This window comes from Phyllobates terribilis, unplaced genomic scaffold (genome assembly GCF_046119375.1).
Source record: "Phyllobates terribilis strain yellow unplaced genomic scaffold, ASM4611937v1 Scaffold_5__5_contigs__length_657084704, whole genome shotgun sequence".
In the NCBI taxonomy this organism is placed as follows: domain Eukaryota; kingdom Metazoa; phylum Chordata; class Amphibia; order Anura; family Dendrobatidae; genus Phyllobates; species Phyllobates terribilis.
In genome coordinates, this window is record NW_027362765.1 from 141,059,813 (window position 1) to 141,074,920 (window position 15,108).

General features: G+C 43.4%; 1 protein-coding gene across 6 annotated transcripts in view; it reads right to left on the reverse strand.

The window, feature by feature from the left end:
• Nucleotides 1–15,108, reverse strand: part of LIMD2 (LIM domain containing 2) — a 54,460-nt gene that overhangs the window by 17,787 nt on the left and 21,565 nt on the right. For 3 of the 6 annotated variants that reach the window (XM_073683087.1, XM_073683083.1, XM_073683080.1), the window contains exon 1: nt 13,011–13,167. The exons of the other annotated variants lie outside the window; for them this stretch is intronic. The gene's annotated coding sequence lies outside the window, so the exon portion shown is untranslated. Of the gene's footprint in view, nt 1–13,010; nt 13,168–15,108 lie in introns of those variants that run through there. 6 annotated transcript variants of the gene reach the window in all.

Here is a 15,108-nt window from a genome sequence, read left to right on the forward strand (position 1 = left end):
TTTATATAAACCCTATCTCTTCTGAGGTCTATGTGATGGGACTGTTGGAGGGAATATCTAGATTATGTATTTCTGGTTCCTGTACTTTCCCTTTGAATGGGTTATTTTACTGGAAGTAGCACTTTTACCATAGGCATCTTATTCACAGTACATCACAGATACAAAACAAACCTGTACAGCATACAGAGGCAGTATCTTATACAGCAACAAAAACAAAACCACCTATGGTGCATTTATAGTAGCAATCAATGAACGAGAGTTTGTAGGAACACTCAGTCCGGATTATCAGCTCATCAAAAAATATCGGCAATCACCCGGCACACAAAGAGTAAAAGCTCGTTTGCCAGGTGATTATATGGTTTATGCTGGCAAAAAAAAATTCTACAAAAGGTAAGGAGGCTTAAAGATGAAGATAAATAATTAGATTACTAATGATGATCTAAGTCTGAACAGACCGTAGTGGAATTCACCTTTAATAACAATTTATAGTGGTGTAGACGGTATACCACCCCAACCACAAGCTGGGCATTAAGGCTCATGATCCACATCAAATGTCTATAGTGTTGTTCTTCTTATGAATTATGTATGAGTATCTCTTTCTAGCACCGGGGATCTGCTTAGGCTTCAGATCTCCAGAACATCACATTAGAGGTTGGACGAGACCTCCCAAAACCTCATATAAAAACAGGACACATGCCAACCCTATTCCCCAGTGCATTCACATTAAAGTAATGTATTCCTGAAGCCGTACACTAATTTTACTGGAACATCTCATTTGCTACAGCTGAAATCTAGATGATCTTTTCTTCTGGATGGCACCATTCCCTTTTGTCCTCCTGGCCATATGTCTCTTTTTTTGCTTGCTAATCTGCCTTTCTTGACCAGCCTCGTGAAAATGTGTTCCTAGATTTCCTGTCTCTTTGGCTTTCTTACAAAGAAAACATATCTGAAAGGCTCCTTGAAGAATTTTTTTTTTCCTTGTGCAGATGATTGAAAAAGAACTCATGTCTGTATTTTTTAATCTATTTGATCAAGATCTATTTGATCAAGATCTACACATGTGAAATCTGGTATTGCATTTACTTGAATAGGGGCGATCTATAATACCAGGCACGGCCTAGAGCCAGGAGTTGTGCTGTTTCTGGAGGGTCGTAGACTGTTTTTCCTCTAATTATAGATTTAATAAATTAATGGGATTGTCCCACAAACAAAGTACATTTTAATCAATAGTTCATGAAATAATAATAAGTTCCACAATTGAATGTGTTAAAAAAAAATTTCTGTGCTGAGATAATCTTATAAATGTGCCCCTGCTATGTACTGTGTAATAGAAAAAAAAGAGAGGTGTCGCTCACTGGTCTATTCGGGTGCTCTGAAGAAAAGAGTAATCTCAATTGCAAAAAGAACTTCGGCACTCCATACATGAATATATAAGAAATATTGTATCTAGACTAATGTCACTTAGAAAAATGAAGGTTTTTTGCGCATAATTTGGCCAATTTATGTGTGCCCATCAACCGCGACAAGGTCACCTTCGTATGATGGGAAACTACGCTACGCTACCACTGGATATGCCACTCTTGGGCTGTAAGCCTGTATGGACAATATGTCTCTGCTTGGGCTTTTAACCTACAATGTATGGGCTGGTAGAGCTAGTTAAAACCACCTGTGACTGAATGGGAGAGATACAATATTTCTTATATATTCATGTATGGAGTGCCGAAGTTCTTTTTGCAATTTAGATTACTCTTTTCTTCAGAGCACCCGAATAGACCAGTGAGCGACCCCTCTCTTTTTTTTCTATTAATCATTTTTGGGATCCCGCTCCTGGAGTATTGCAGCAGGTACGTGTTCACACTATTAGAAGTTTGACAGCCTTTTTTCTGACCATGTGTCCCTCCCATTCAGTCACAGGTGGTTTTAACTAGCTCTACCAGCCCATACATTGTAGGTTAAAAGCCCAAGCAGAGACATATTGTCCATACAGGCTTACAGCCCAAGAGTGGCATATCCAGTGGTAGCGTAGCGTAGTTTCCCATCATACGAAGGTGACCTTGTCGCGGTTGATGGGCACACATAAATTGGCCAAATTATGCGCAAAAAACCTTCATTTTTCTAAGTGACATTAGTCTAGATACAATATTTCTTATATATTCATGTATGATGTACTGTGTAATGGCTGTGTCTGATCGTGCTGAGCTGATCTAGTTCATGGTCAGCACCATAACACAGCAGCTGGCCAGGGGGGAAGCATTACGGACTTATGATAAGTAAGTATACGAATGAAAAAGCAGGGTCGGCTGCTTTCTGAGGAAATACATTTCCCCACCTGTTTTATCATAGGAACGAGTGTTTCTGCCACGTCTATAGCCCTCTAAGCTAATCATAAATCAAGTTAGTGACTTAGGAGTTCCAGTGGCTGCAGAGCTTTTATGTCACTGACTTGACTTATGCTGAGCTCACAGGGCTGGTGACACAGCAGAAACATTCACTCCTGTGATAAAACAAACAGACAAATGTTTTAACTCATACAAACAGCTGTGAGAACCTTATCTATACACTCACTTATCATAAGTTAATTATACATTATCCCCCCCTCCTAGGCAGGTGGTGTAGTATATGCCGACCATGAACTAGAGCAGCTCAGCATTGTTGGACACAGTAAATAACAGTACATAGCAGGGGCACATGTATAACATTATCTCAGCACAGGAACTTTTTTAACACATCCAATTAAGGAATTTATTATTATTCCAAGATCTATTAATTAAAATATACTTTGTTCGTGGGACATCGCCTTTAAGAATGATTCACACAAGCATACAACTGGTCTGTATTAAATCTACAAGTTCTTACTGTGTATTGGGGACCATAGTGTTGGGCAGATGATCAACTTTAAACTATGGCACTACTTATGTAGAAGGAACATATTAATGATTAGGTGGTCATAGACATGAGATAGCATTTTTCCTTGGCTCCACCATAAACAACGTCTGTTCAGGTTAACCCAACAGACATGGTATTTTTATAGTGGGGTAAGCAACTACCTGACATTTCTGGCCCCAACTGGGGAAACGGATGGTTCAAATGCTCTTTAAAGTAGCTAAACAGTCTGCTAGTCACCATAATAAACATTGAAGGCCAAAGGCAACAGAATGATCATTAAAACTATTCTGTCCTCATACAGCATCATGTTATTGGCGGCTAGTGATGAGCGAGCGTGCTCGTTTAACCCTTTCGATGAGAACACTCGGGTGCTTTCCGAGTATCTTCGGCATGCTCGTATATTATGTTCGAGTCCCTACGTCTGCATGATATATGGCTGTTAGACAGCCTCAACACATGCAGAGATTGCCTGTTTGTTAGGGAATCCTCACATGTGGTGAGGCTAACGGTCATAAATCATGCAGACGCAGGGACTCGAACTTAATATACGAGCACGCCAAAGAAACTCGGAAAGCACCCGAGCGTGCTCAGCGAAAGGCTTAAACGTGCACGCTCGCTAATCACTATTGGCAGCACATCCCTAGTTTTACAGTTGTGGCCAAAAGTTGAGAGCGACACAACTTTTGGTTTTCACAAAGTTTGGTGCTTCAGTGTTTTTAGATCGTTTAGTCTGATTTTTTATGGTTATTAAAGTACAATTAGAAGCATTTCATAAGTTTTTACACTTTTATTGTCAAATATATCAAGTTTATGTAAAAGACTCAATATTTACAGTGTTGACCCTTATTTTTTCAAGACTTCTGCAATTCACCCTGGCAGCTGTATATCGACTTCTGGGCCAAATCTTGATTGAGGACAATCCATTCTTGTCTAATCAGTGCTTGGAGTTTATCACAATTTCTGTGTTTTGCTTGTCTTCCCGCTTTTTGAGGATTTACCAAAGGTTCCCAATGGAATTGCGATCTGCGGAGTTTCCTAGCCATGGACACAAAATTTCAATGTTATGCTCACCGAGCCACTTGGCTATCACTTTTGACTTGTGACATTGTGCTTCTTCAGGCTGGAAAAAAACATTGTTCATTAACAAATTACTCCTGGATTGTTGGGAGAAGTTGTAGATACAATTTTTTATTCATGGCAGTATTCCTAGGCAAAATTATGAGTGATTCCACTCCATGGATGAAGAGCAACCCCACACATGAATGGTTTTACCCCAGTTCTCTGCAGTCCAATCCCTGTACTTTCTACAAAGTTTTTTCCTCTGAAGACTCTTTCAGACTGCTTAGGACATTTGGAAGAATGATTGTCCAAAGAAGAAAAGGTGAGCGCTACTATGAGTCCTGAACAGTAAAGCATCCTGATATCATTCATATGTTGGGTTGATTTTTAGGCCACGGACTGGGGTCACTCACAAGTTTTCCAAAGAACACTGCTACGAATAAAGAATGGAACCTAAATATCCTTCAAGAGCAACTTCTCCCAACAAGCCAGGAACAATGTGGTGATGAACAATGCTTTTGTCAGCATGATGGTGACCAGGTCACAAGGTAAATGTGATAACTAAGTGGCTCGGTGAACAAAATAATTTAAATTTTGGGTCCATGTATGGGAAATTCTCCAGATCTCAATCCCATTGAGAACCTGTGGTGAATCAAAACCACACACTAATTAGTCAAGAATGGGTTGTCCTAAGTCAGGATTTGGCTCAGAAGCTGATATCCAGAATGCCGAGGCGAATTGCAGAAGTCTTGAAATATAAGGTTCAACACTAAATATTAAGTTTTTACATAAACTAGATGTATTTATCAGTAAAAGTTAAAAAACTTACGAAATGCTGATAATTGTACATCAGTAACCATAGACACATCTGACTAAAAAAAATCTAAAAACACTGAAGCAGCAAACGCTGTGAAAACCCAAATTTGTCTTACTCTCAAAACTCTCGGCCATAGCTATATGGGGCGATGTGCTGCTGAAAATTGTTTTTTTTTGCAGATATCAACAATTTGATCACCCAGTAAGCAAAGAGTTTTGCTCGTTTGTTGGGTGATTTGCGGCATGTTTCCGTGGGCCAAGAATCAGGAACGAGCAATCATACAAATACTCGTTTGCCAATAACTGCCTCCTCTAAATGAACCTTTAGATATGTGATTCAGCCAACTTTTGGGGGACTCTATGGAAAACATGCCATTACTATAGATTGTCGGAAGATTGTATATCAGCATTTTCCAACATGTATTAAAATCTTTGACAACATTTTCGTTTTTCAGACCGCAGATCACAGATTAGTTTAGTCACAATAAGGGAAAAGGAAATCAAGACTAAAAAAGATTTAAAAGGGATCTCCAGTTCCATAAAATTGAAGATTTATTCTTTAGTGCAAACCATGAATATCAAATTGATGGAAGTCTTTTGAACAGCTGATTGAATGAGCCACAACAATGCAGCAAGTTCGGCAACCACTTCTTTAGGTATCTGCTGTGCCTGGAATTACTACAGCTTTGCCTCATGCAAGAAAATGGGACAGGCGGTGCAATATTAAAGTCACCCATACACATGAGATAGGTGTCTGCTGAATGACGGATCGGCTATCAACCATCTCTCCTGACTCCCTCATATAAAGGGCGCTGGGATCACCAAGCATTCCTGTGTTCTCTGCTCATAGAATCCTAGAATGGTAGAGTTGGAAGGGACCTCCAGGGTCATCTGGTCCTACCTCCTGCTCAATGCAGGATTCACTAAACCATCTCAGACAGATATCTGTCCAGCCTCTGTGTGAAGACTTCCATTGAGGGAGAACTGACCACCGCTCGTGACTGCCTGTTCCACTCATTAATCCTCTGACACAGTCTTATCTATGCACCAAACAAAAGGATTAACCATTAAAATTCCAACTTCTGGATCCTTCTTACTCTTGGCATCATCTGTACAGGGAGAGTCGGTAGGCCCCCCATACACATTAGACTGCCGCTTGATCCCGGCAATTTTGGCAGGTTCGGCTGACTTTAGTCTAAAGTACATGGGTGATTTATGAGAACAGAGTGGTGCCCAATGTACAATATAAGGGTACATTGAGAGTCAGACCCTGCTGACGTTAATGGTCCATGGTTAGAGCTTGTGGACACTGGTTGACGGCAGCAGTTAAATGACCGTCAATCAGCTACATTTTTACCGATCAGAGGTCGTTTAACAGACAGATTGCGCTTCCAATGTGCACAAAACTATCAGTAATGGATTGTTCTGCACACATAGACTGTCATTGTACTCGGCAGCACAAGTTCTGGCAGTACTATGTGCTGCCGAGAATGAGGATTTTTTTTTTTTAAAGCAAGTTGAAGGATATTTTCTTATTTTTTTCACAGGAAATGTTCACAGTTTTTGACAAGTTTTTTTGAGAAATTTTTGGAGCAGAAACTCTCCAAATCCTCCTAAAAAATTTGGATTTTCTGCTGCAGAAAGCCTGAAAAAAATATGTATCAGTGTGTACATACCCTAAAAATGATTTCACTTTAAGAACGAGCGTTTTACTTATTCTTCTGGTAATTAGCAACCTGTTTCCACTGGACGCTTCGGGAAGCGAGCAGTCCTAAAGTTCAGGTCATTGATGTGCACAGCTCGAGAACCTCTTCATACCCAGTGTATCTTACTGTATTCCTACAGATAAGCAGAATATCTTTGTATATATGCGATTCCTGCTCAGTTAAGCAGAATATATGTTTATGGGGAAGAAAGCTGTTGGCCAGATGACTGATGTTCAACTTATCCATCTGTATTTTACACTCCCCTTGGACGGAATTTTTTTTCCTTATCCAGATGTTCATGACTTCTCATTTCTGGCAGCCCCTATATCTATTACCAGAAGTGTAACTTGAAGCTCCTATCAAGGCCTTAATGCAAAATCTATAACAGCCCCCCCACTATTGCACCTACTGGTGTCTTCCCAAGTGACAGAGGGGCATATGCGCCTCAGTCCGACCACTACCTCTGCCCCTGTCTGTCCCCCCTGTTCCGTATCTCTCCACAGCACATTATCCTTCACACATCAATTATTGGATGATAAACCACAGTTCTGCTGATTACAAAAAGCGATGTGAGACTTGCCAGGTCTACGAGGTCAGCGAGGATACGACCAGTTTACACTGCGTGATACAGCACATTCATGAGCATTGCCCCTTTAATAAAAGCTATGTAAGACATGACTCCCATGGGACTGTGAACTGAGAGGCCCCAGCTGCCTTATTACAGGGCAAGAGCAACATCGTGACAGGAAAACATTCTGATCCTGTATCTAAAAAAAACAATGCAGATGTAAAATGGAGCCAATGCAACCAATTACAACCTAGCTTTCATGGTTGCTTAGGAAGTAAAGCTACAATCTTATTGGTTACCATGGGCAACCGCTGAATTTCATGTTGGCCTTACTTTTTAGTCATGAGGCCTGAGGCCTACTATTATTGTATCTGTATCATACACGTCATTAATAAGCAATGATCCCATCTATGCACAGTAACCACCAGGCTTGGACTGGCCCTCCGGAGAAGAGGAGAATCCTCCGGTAGGCCACCACCCTCTTATATGAGCAATACTTGGCACAATACACTTGAATCACTATGTACAGACAAAGTCAGCATCTTATTCATTTATCAATCTACCCAGTTCATTGTTCTAGAAATTTGTGATTGAGGATGTGGCACCCTGCTACCCCCAGGTACCACAGAACCCAAAAGGGTGCATGGACGGACTTCTCCAGCTGAGGCCCTCACTACATAACAGACACCTCCACCCTTCCACATGATACCACCAGAGGGAGCCCTGTTAGGGATATATATATATACTGGAGGGTGGAGTTAGTTAGTCAAGAGTGTGCTGACACTTTAGATCAGTGAAGGAGCAGCACGTCTGCTGCTGTGTTGAGGGCCCCGACTGTGGCCGAGGCAAGGAGAGAGGAGTTAAGGGGGCAGAGGAGCATCTGAAGCTCACCCCGGAACACAAGCCGGACACCGGGTCCGCGCCTACAGGGTCGTCTACACCCAGTAGGGACAACCGGCATACCAGGAGGATTCCAGATCCCTGGTCAACCTGAAGCTACCATCATTTTACAGAACTAGGAACCACGAAGGCCCCAACGTCCAGGGATAGTGGTAGCCAAAGAAAAGTTCCACTACAAGCAGACAGGTGGGAGAGTGAAACAGCATAGAAGCTAGGCCTAGTTCCAGGCTGGCCAGAAGCTTTAGAGAAAGGAAGAAACGGACCAGGAGGCCTATTACCCGCTCACTGGGGAGAGTCCAGATGTGCACCCTTCCTACTAGGTACCCTGGACCATACCTGCCGTTACACCAGTAAAGGTACTGAAGCGAATCCCCTGTGTGTGTGTCCGTCATTCCCCCTAACCCGACCGGGCCACCTCTCACCTGCATCCCTTCCATCAACCCTGCCCCGGGGGCCCGCTCCGCCTGTGGGGAGCAGAAACATCCCAGCTGCCATCCCATCACCCCCGGAGGTCTGCAGCAGCGCCGGTACTCATTACCGGGAACCACAGGCAGCGTCACAAGACAAAAACTGTTAACAAAACCCCTTTTAAAGAGTGACCCCAGGGTACGGGCCCGGGAGCCGACTGCCGTGACATCCCACAGAAGGTCAAGGCCCGGGTACCGAGTTTCCCCCGTATCCCCCTGGGAGAGTCAAGGACAATGTCACATTTACATGCAGTTGTACAGTGAGGCCCTAAAGTTGGTTACTGGTGGGCACTTGGCATCCCAGCCCGACACTGGTCACCACCAATATGGCTTAGATACCCCTGACTGCTAAAAATACGGATGCATCACTAAATAATTACTGAGGAAACCGAGTAACATCCCATGTGAGAATTGTTATGGCAGCCATGAGGGTTTTCAAGAAACAACGAGAACGAAGACCATGTTCAGACGGACGTATTTCACAATTCAGATACGGATGGCCAAGCCTGGACTGACTGCGGGGTCTTCTGACCTGAACTACTGCCTCACAGACACATGAGGGTGTAAGTTCGGGTTGGGAGATCTGCAGTAATCCGGACATTGCGGTCCGTACACCGTGAAATACGCCAGTCTGAACTCAACTTTAGACCGGTTTCACTTGACCAACATTTACAGTCCGAGTACAAACCGCAATGTAGGAACCTCCTGCGGATCTCCAGTCCCAAACTCAACAGCCCCATAGGCATTAGATGAGGATATTGAGCCAGACCCATTGGCAGGCCGGACAACTTGGTGAATGGCGGACATGTCAAACCGACCTAAGAAAAAAATGAATTTCTAGCAAAATCAACAGATAGAAATGACTTTAGTTGATATATTGATGCAATCCTCAAACCATCTATTATTTGCACAATTAGTGATTTCTTGGAAGTTTGACAAACTACTGTAAGGGGTTGACCAAGTTAAGAAAAACATGGCTACTTTTGGACAAAAACGAAACTTGTCCGATGTGTGTGGTATTACATCTCAGCCAAGTTTCAATATCAAGCGAAACTCATGTACAGGTATGTAGAAGAGAAGCCATGTTTATATGGGCAGCAAAAGCAAATTTCCCTGAAATATCACCAATATTTATAAGGCGAGATGCAAGATATACAGGCGCACTCGTTACAGTAGCAAAGAAACCGGTATTGGACTCTGTTACATATTCTGAAGGTCATAAAATCTGAACGGAAACAAAATTATGACCGAGTCCAAATCCAGTCACTAGAATACTACATTTCACAAAAATCAAGACAATATCAGGAATCCTACACACGTCTGTATAAAACATGCATGTGAAAACACAGTTTCAGTGGCATCAGTGTACAGTCCGTGTGTCTGTGTTTTCCATCAGTGTACGGTCCGTGTGTCTGTGTTTTCCATCAGTGTGTCATCAGTGTACGGTCCATGTTTTCCATCCGTGTGTCATCAGTGTACGGTCCGTGTTTTCCATCAGTGTGTCATCAGTGTACGGTCCGTGTTTCCCATCAGTGTGTCATCAGTGTACGGTCCGTGTTTTCCATCAGTGTGTCATCAGTGTACGGTCCGTGTTTTCCATCAGAATGTCATCAGTGTACAGTCCGTTTTTACCATCAGTGTGTCATCAGTGTGCGGTCCGTTTTTACCATCAGTGTACAGTCCGTGTGTCTGTGTTTTTCATCAGTGTACGGTCGTGTGTGTGTTTTCCATCAGTGTGTCATCAGTGTACGGTCCGTGTTTTCCATCAGTGTGTCATCAGTGTACGGTCCATGTTTTCCATCAGTGTGTCATCAGTATACGGTCCGTTTGTACCATCAGTGTGTCATCAGTGTATGGTCCATTTTTACCATCAGTGTACAGTCCGTGTGTCTGTGGTTTCCATCAGTGTGTCATCAGCGTATGGTCCGTGTTTTCCATCAGTGTGTCATCAGTCTACGGTCCGTTTTTCATCAGTGTACGGTCCGTGTTTCCATCAGTGTGTCATCAGTGTACGGTCCGTGTTTTCCATCAGTGTGTCATCAGTGTACGGTCCGTGTTTTCCATCAGTGTATCGTTCGAGTTTTCCATCAGTGTGTCATCAGTGTACGGTCCGTGTTTTCCATCAGTGTGTCATCAGTGTACGGTCCGTTTTTACCATCAGTGTACAGTCCGTGTGTCTGTGTTTTACATCAGTGTACGGTCCGTGTTTTCCATCAGTGTATGGTCCGAGTTTTCCATCAGTGTGTCATCAGTGTACGGTCCGTGTTTTCCATCAGAGTGTCATCAGTGTACAGTCCGTTTTTACCATCAGTGTACAGTCCGTGTGTCTGTGTTTTACATCAGTGTACGGTCCGTGTTTTCCATCAGTGTGTCATCAGTGGATGGTTCGTATTTTCCATCAGTGTGTCATCAGTGTACGGTCCGTTTTTACCATCAGTGTGTCATCAGTGTACGGTCCGTTTTTACCATCTGTGTGTCATCAGTGTATGGTCCGTGTTTTCCATCAGAGTTTTTCCGGTATGAATAAAAAATAAATAAATGACAAAGCTTCTCTTATTCTTTGCATTGTTAAACACATACAGCACACGGATTGTACACTGATGCCATCCGTGTCCTGTACGTGTTTTATACGGACCCATAGACTTGTATTGGCCCTATTCATCCGTGCTGCTGGAAAAAAATGGACATGTCTCTGTATGTTTTGCTCATTCACACAGTCAGTGTAAAAACAGCGACATGTGCATAGCAGCATAGATTATAATGGGTATGTGCGATCCGTGAAAGCAATGGATACCACACCTACTGGAAACACGGACAACTGAAGGAGACCTTAAAGTGACAGATGTCATGTGCCCATATAGCAGCCATATTTTCTCATCCATATTACGGTCACAAGTCCCAACTCGATCATGTATTCCATGACCCAGACTAAGCGCATCCCAGGCATATATATGTGCTGTAACGCATGTTGTCAGGGCCAGGACTTGCAGCCGTAAAATAGAGAAAATACACCCGCTATACTGTGGTATGAAATAGCATTAAAACACAGATAGGACAGACATGTATCCGTAGGTGTAATTCACCAAGGATGGAAAGGGTGTAGGGGCAACATTACAATCTCCAATTTCTCACACTGAATGAAATTAGCATGTGAGAGGGGTCACATTTTACCCTGTTCAGTGCTGATACCTTATGAGATAAGAGGCATCAGGTATCTGACAGCTGCTTATCTCTTTCCTAACACACACACATTCACCCAAGCCAAACCTGCTGGTTATAGGGTCACTTGTGGGGGACATCGCTGATGATCTGCTCTATTATTGGTAACTGTACTAATGACAAGCCCTCGAAGAGCTGGAATGTGGCTCATCACTAAGTTTTCCTTGAAACTGATCTAAGTAAGAAATGTCTGTATAGCCAGAGGGGGGAAAAAAAACAGAACTGTCACATCAACGCTCCATTAGACATACAGTACCTGCATAGGACGTAACCACTGGGGACCTAATGGATGATTGCAAGCGTGTATATGGAGGTCCGACTGGAAGACGGAGGTTCCTTTTCTATGTCTTATTATAAACTACTGGCCAATATACATTGATTAGGCTTCTTAAAGGGACAGAGTCACTAAGTCGTCACTTGCCCACCTCTCGCGGGAGCTCGAGCACAGTGTATACATTACAGTCAGACCATTTCTATATTTATGCTCTAGACAGAGCAGCTGGAGATTCAGCATCATTATCAATGCCAGCTAGCAAGAAATTGGATCAGGTCTGCAGTAATGAATCTCTACCTATAAAGCATTATGAACACATATATAATATATATATATATATATATATATATATATATATATATATATATATAATTGGACACATGTATATACACACACACACGAGCCTATATCCATATACAATAGCAATATATATATATAATAGTGATATAATGGTACTGTCTACTCAAAGACTCTCTTAACCGCAGCAAGGTAATAAGGCAAGAGCAGAAAGTAGAGGACCCTGGTTTTCATTCAAATCCATGTAAAGGGTGTAAGAGCAGACATCTGCCGGTACCATATATCTGACACTTGTCACTTACGACCATCTGTGTTGTTACAATGACGTACACATGCAAACACAATACAAATTGTGCTGATGACCTGGCTACACAATCGTGTCCGGGCTCATACTACATACATATAATGAGGATGTAGCACAGCTGAATATTCCATATATACTTCAGCAAAGTTGATCAGATATTGGGCATACATAACTTAATAGTGATCTAGCCCCAGACAGTTGACAATTTTGGCTCTGTTACATCTGTTACTGGATAAAGTTTGCTCCCATCACTGGATGGGGGCTTCGATTTGCTTATTCTCACGGTTCTGCTTCGCTCCCGGAGGACATTTTTGCTGGTCATACATCATGCTTTATGATTACGCCTGTTATATTTCGCTTTGCTTTAGGTGTTACAGGAATAGTCCTGGTTTGCATCTTGTGATGATGCTCGCTCATTTCTCCCATTGCTTGTGATGGATTGCGCTCTGCCGGCATATTCCTGTGGTTTTTGGATAAATGGCTGTGTATTCCTCCCAATGCTCATTGCACTCACCTCATTCCTGGCCACCCTGGCTCCAATATGCCGCTTCCTGCCCGGCTTGGTTTTTCACTCTCTCTTTCACAACCCTGGTCCTTTGTGTGCTTGTTTCATGCAACAGCCTTCCACCCTCCCCCTCTTCCTCTCCTCCCCTATTATCTCTCTCCCTCCATCCCCGGCCACCCTCCCCCATTGCTTTTTCTCAATACTCCTTCTCCTCTTCTATTGGACCCTCTGAGCCTTGTCCTCCTCCCCTCCACACTGTCCCTGTCTGGTTTATCTATCCCTTCTATCACCTTATCCTAAAAATGAGACCCTGAAATGCTGGAGGCTTTCCACCCCTCCTAAATGACATGATATCAGAGTCCCTATTAAGAATTTTTTTTTAATGATATATGAAGTCATTGAGTGACATCTTGACCCCAGAATGTCGCATGATGCATTTGCAATGATAAAAGTGCCACAAGTGGTCTGCAACTTTTGTGTCATTACACATCTATAGGATCCATAGGGGTCGATGAGAATGGGCATATCAACTACAAGAGGTCCGCTGGCCCATATAAGAAGGGTGGCCTTGCATGCAGGATTAGGCTACGTAGGTCATTGTCTAGGGCACGTAGTCCCTGCAAATGTCCAGTTTTAAATCACATGTAAATGTAACAAACAGATCCAATATAAAAAAAATGGGCGTATGCAAAGAGGGATACAGACCAGAGGCAAAAGTTTCCACTTTTAGGGCACAGTCGGTCGGCCGTATAAATCAGATCGAGATTGGACAGTAATGCTTAGACCAGCTCTCCAGACCAGAGCGTAACGGGCTACATACAATATATGAAGCGGTCGCACTCGGGTCAGGAGAGCCGCCGGCCAGTCCGTGCATTGTGGTCCGGCCCCATTTATACGGCCCTATGACTGCGCCCTTCAAAGGGTTTGCATTATAAAAAGGGATTCGACAAAAAAAACAGACAGACACTTTGGCTTCCATTTTTATGCTCTCCAATTGGAACAAAAAAAAAAAAAAAACAGTGCTCAAAAAAATAAAGGGAACACTCAAATAACACATCCTAGATCCGAATGAATGAAATATTCTCATTGAATACTTTGTTCTGTACAAAGCTGAATGTGCTGACAGCAAAATCACACAAAAATCATCAATGGAAATCAAGTTTATTAACCAATGGAGGCCTGGATTTGGAGTCACCCCCAAAATTAAAGTGGAAAAACACACTACAGGCTGATCCAACTTTGATGTAATGTCCTTAAAACAAGTCAAAATGAGGTTCAGTATTGTGTGTGGCCTTCACGTGCCTGTATGACCTCCATACAACGCCTGGGCATGCTCCTGATGAGGTTGCGGATGGTCTCCTGTGGGATCTCCTCCAGGATGGCACATCAATGCGAGCTGTGGCAAGAAGGTTTGCTGTGTCTATCAGCATAGTGTCCAGAGGCTGGAGGTGCTACCAGGAGACAGGCTAGTACACCGGGAGACGTGGAGGGGGCATAGGAGGGAAACAACCCAGCAGCAGGACCGCTACCTCCGCCTTTGTGCAAGGAGGAACAGGAGGAGCACTGCCAGAGCCCTGCAAAATGACCTCCAGCTGGCCACAAATGTGCATGTGTCTGCACAAACGGTTAGAAACTGACTCCATGAGGGTGGTATGAAGGCCTGATGTCCACAGATGGGGGTTGTGCTCACAGCCCAACATCGTGAAGGACGCTTGGCGTTCACCACAGAACACCAGGATTGGCAAAGTCACCACTGGCACCCTGTGCTCTTCACAGATGAAAGCAGGTTCACACTGGGCACATGTGACAGGCGTGACAGAGTCTGGAGACGCCGTGGAGAGCGATCTGCTGCCTGCAACATCCTTCAGCATGACTGGTTTGGCAGTGGGTCAGTAATGGTGTGGGGTGGCATTTCTTTGGAGGGCCGCACAGCCCTCCATGTGCTCGCCAGAGGTAGCCTGACTGCAATTAGGTACCAAGATGAAATCCTCAGACCCCTTGTGAGAGCATATGCTGGTGCGGTTGGCCCTGGGTTCCGCCTAATGCAGGACAATGCCAGACCTCATGTGGCTGGAGTGTGTCAGCAGTTCCTGCAAGATGAAGGCAT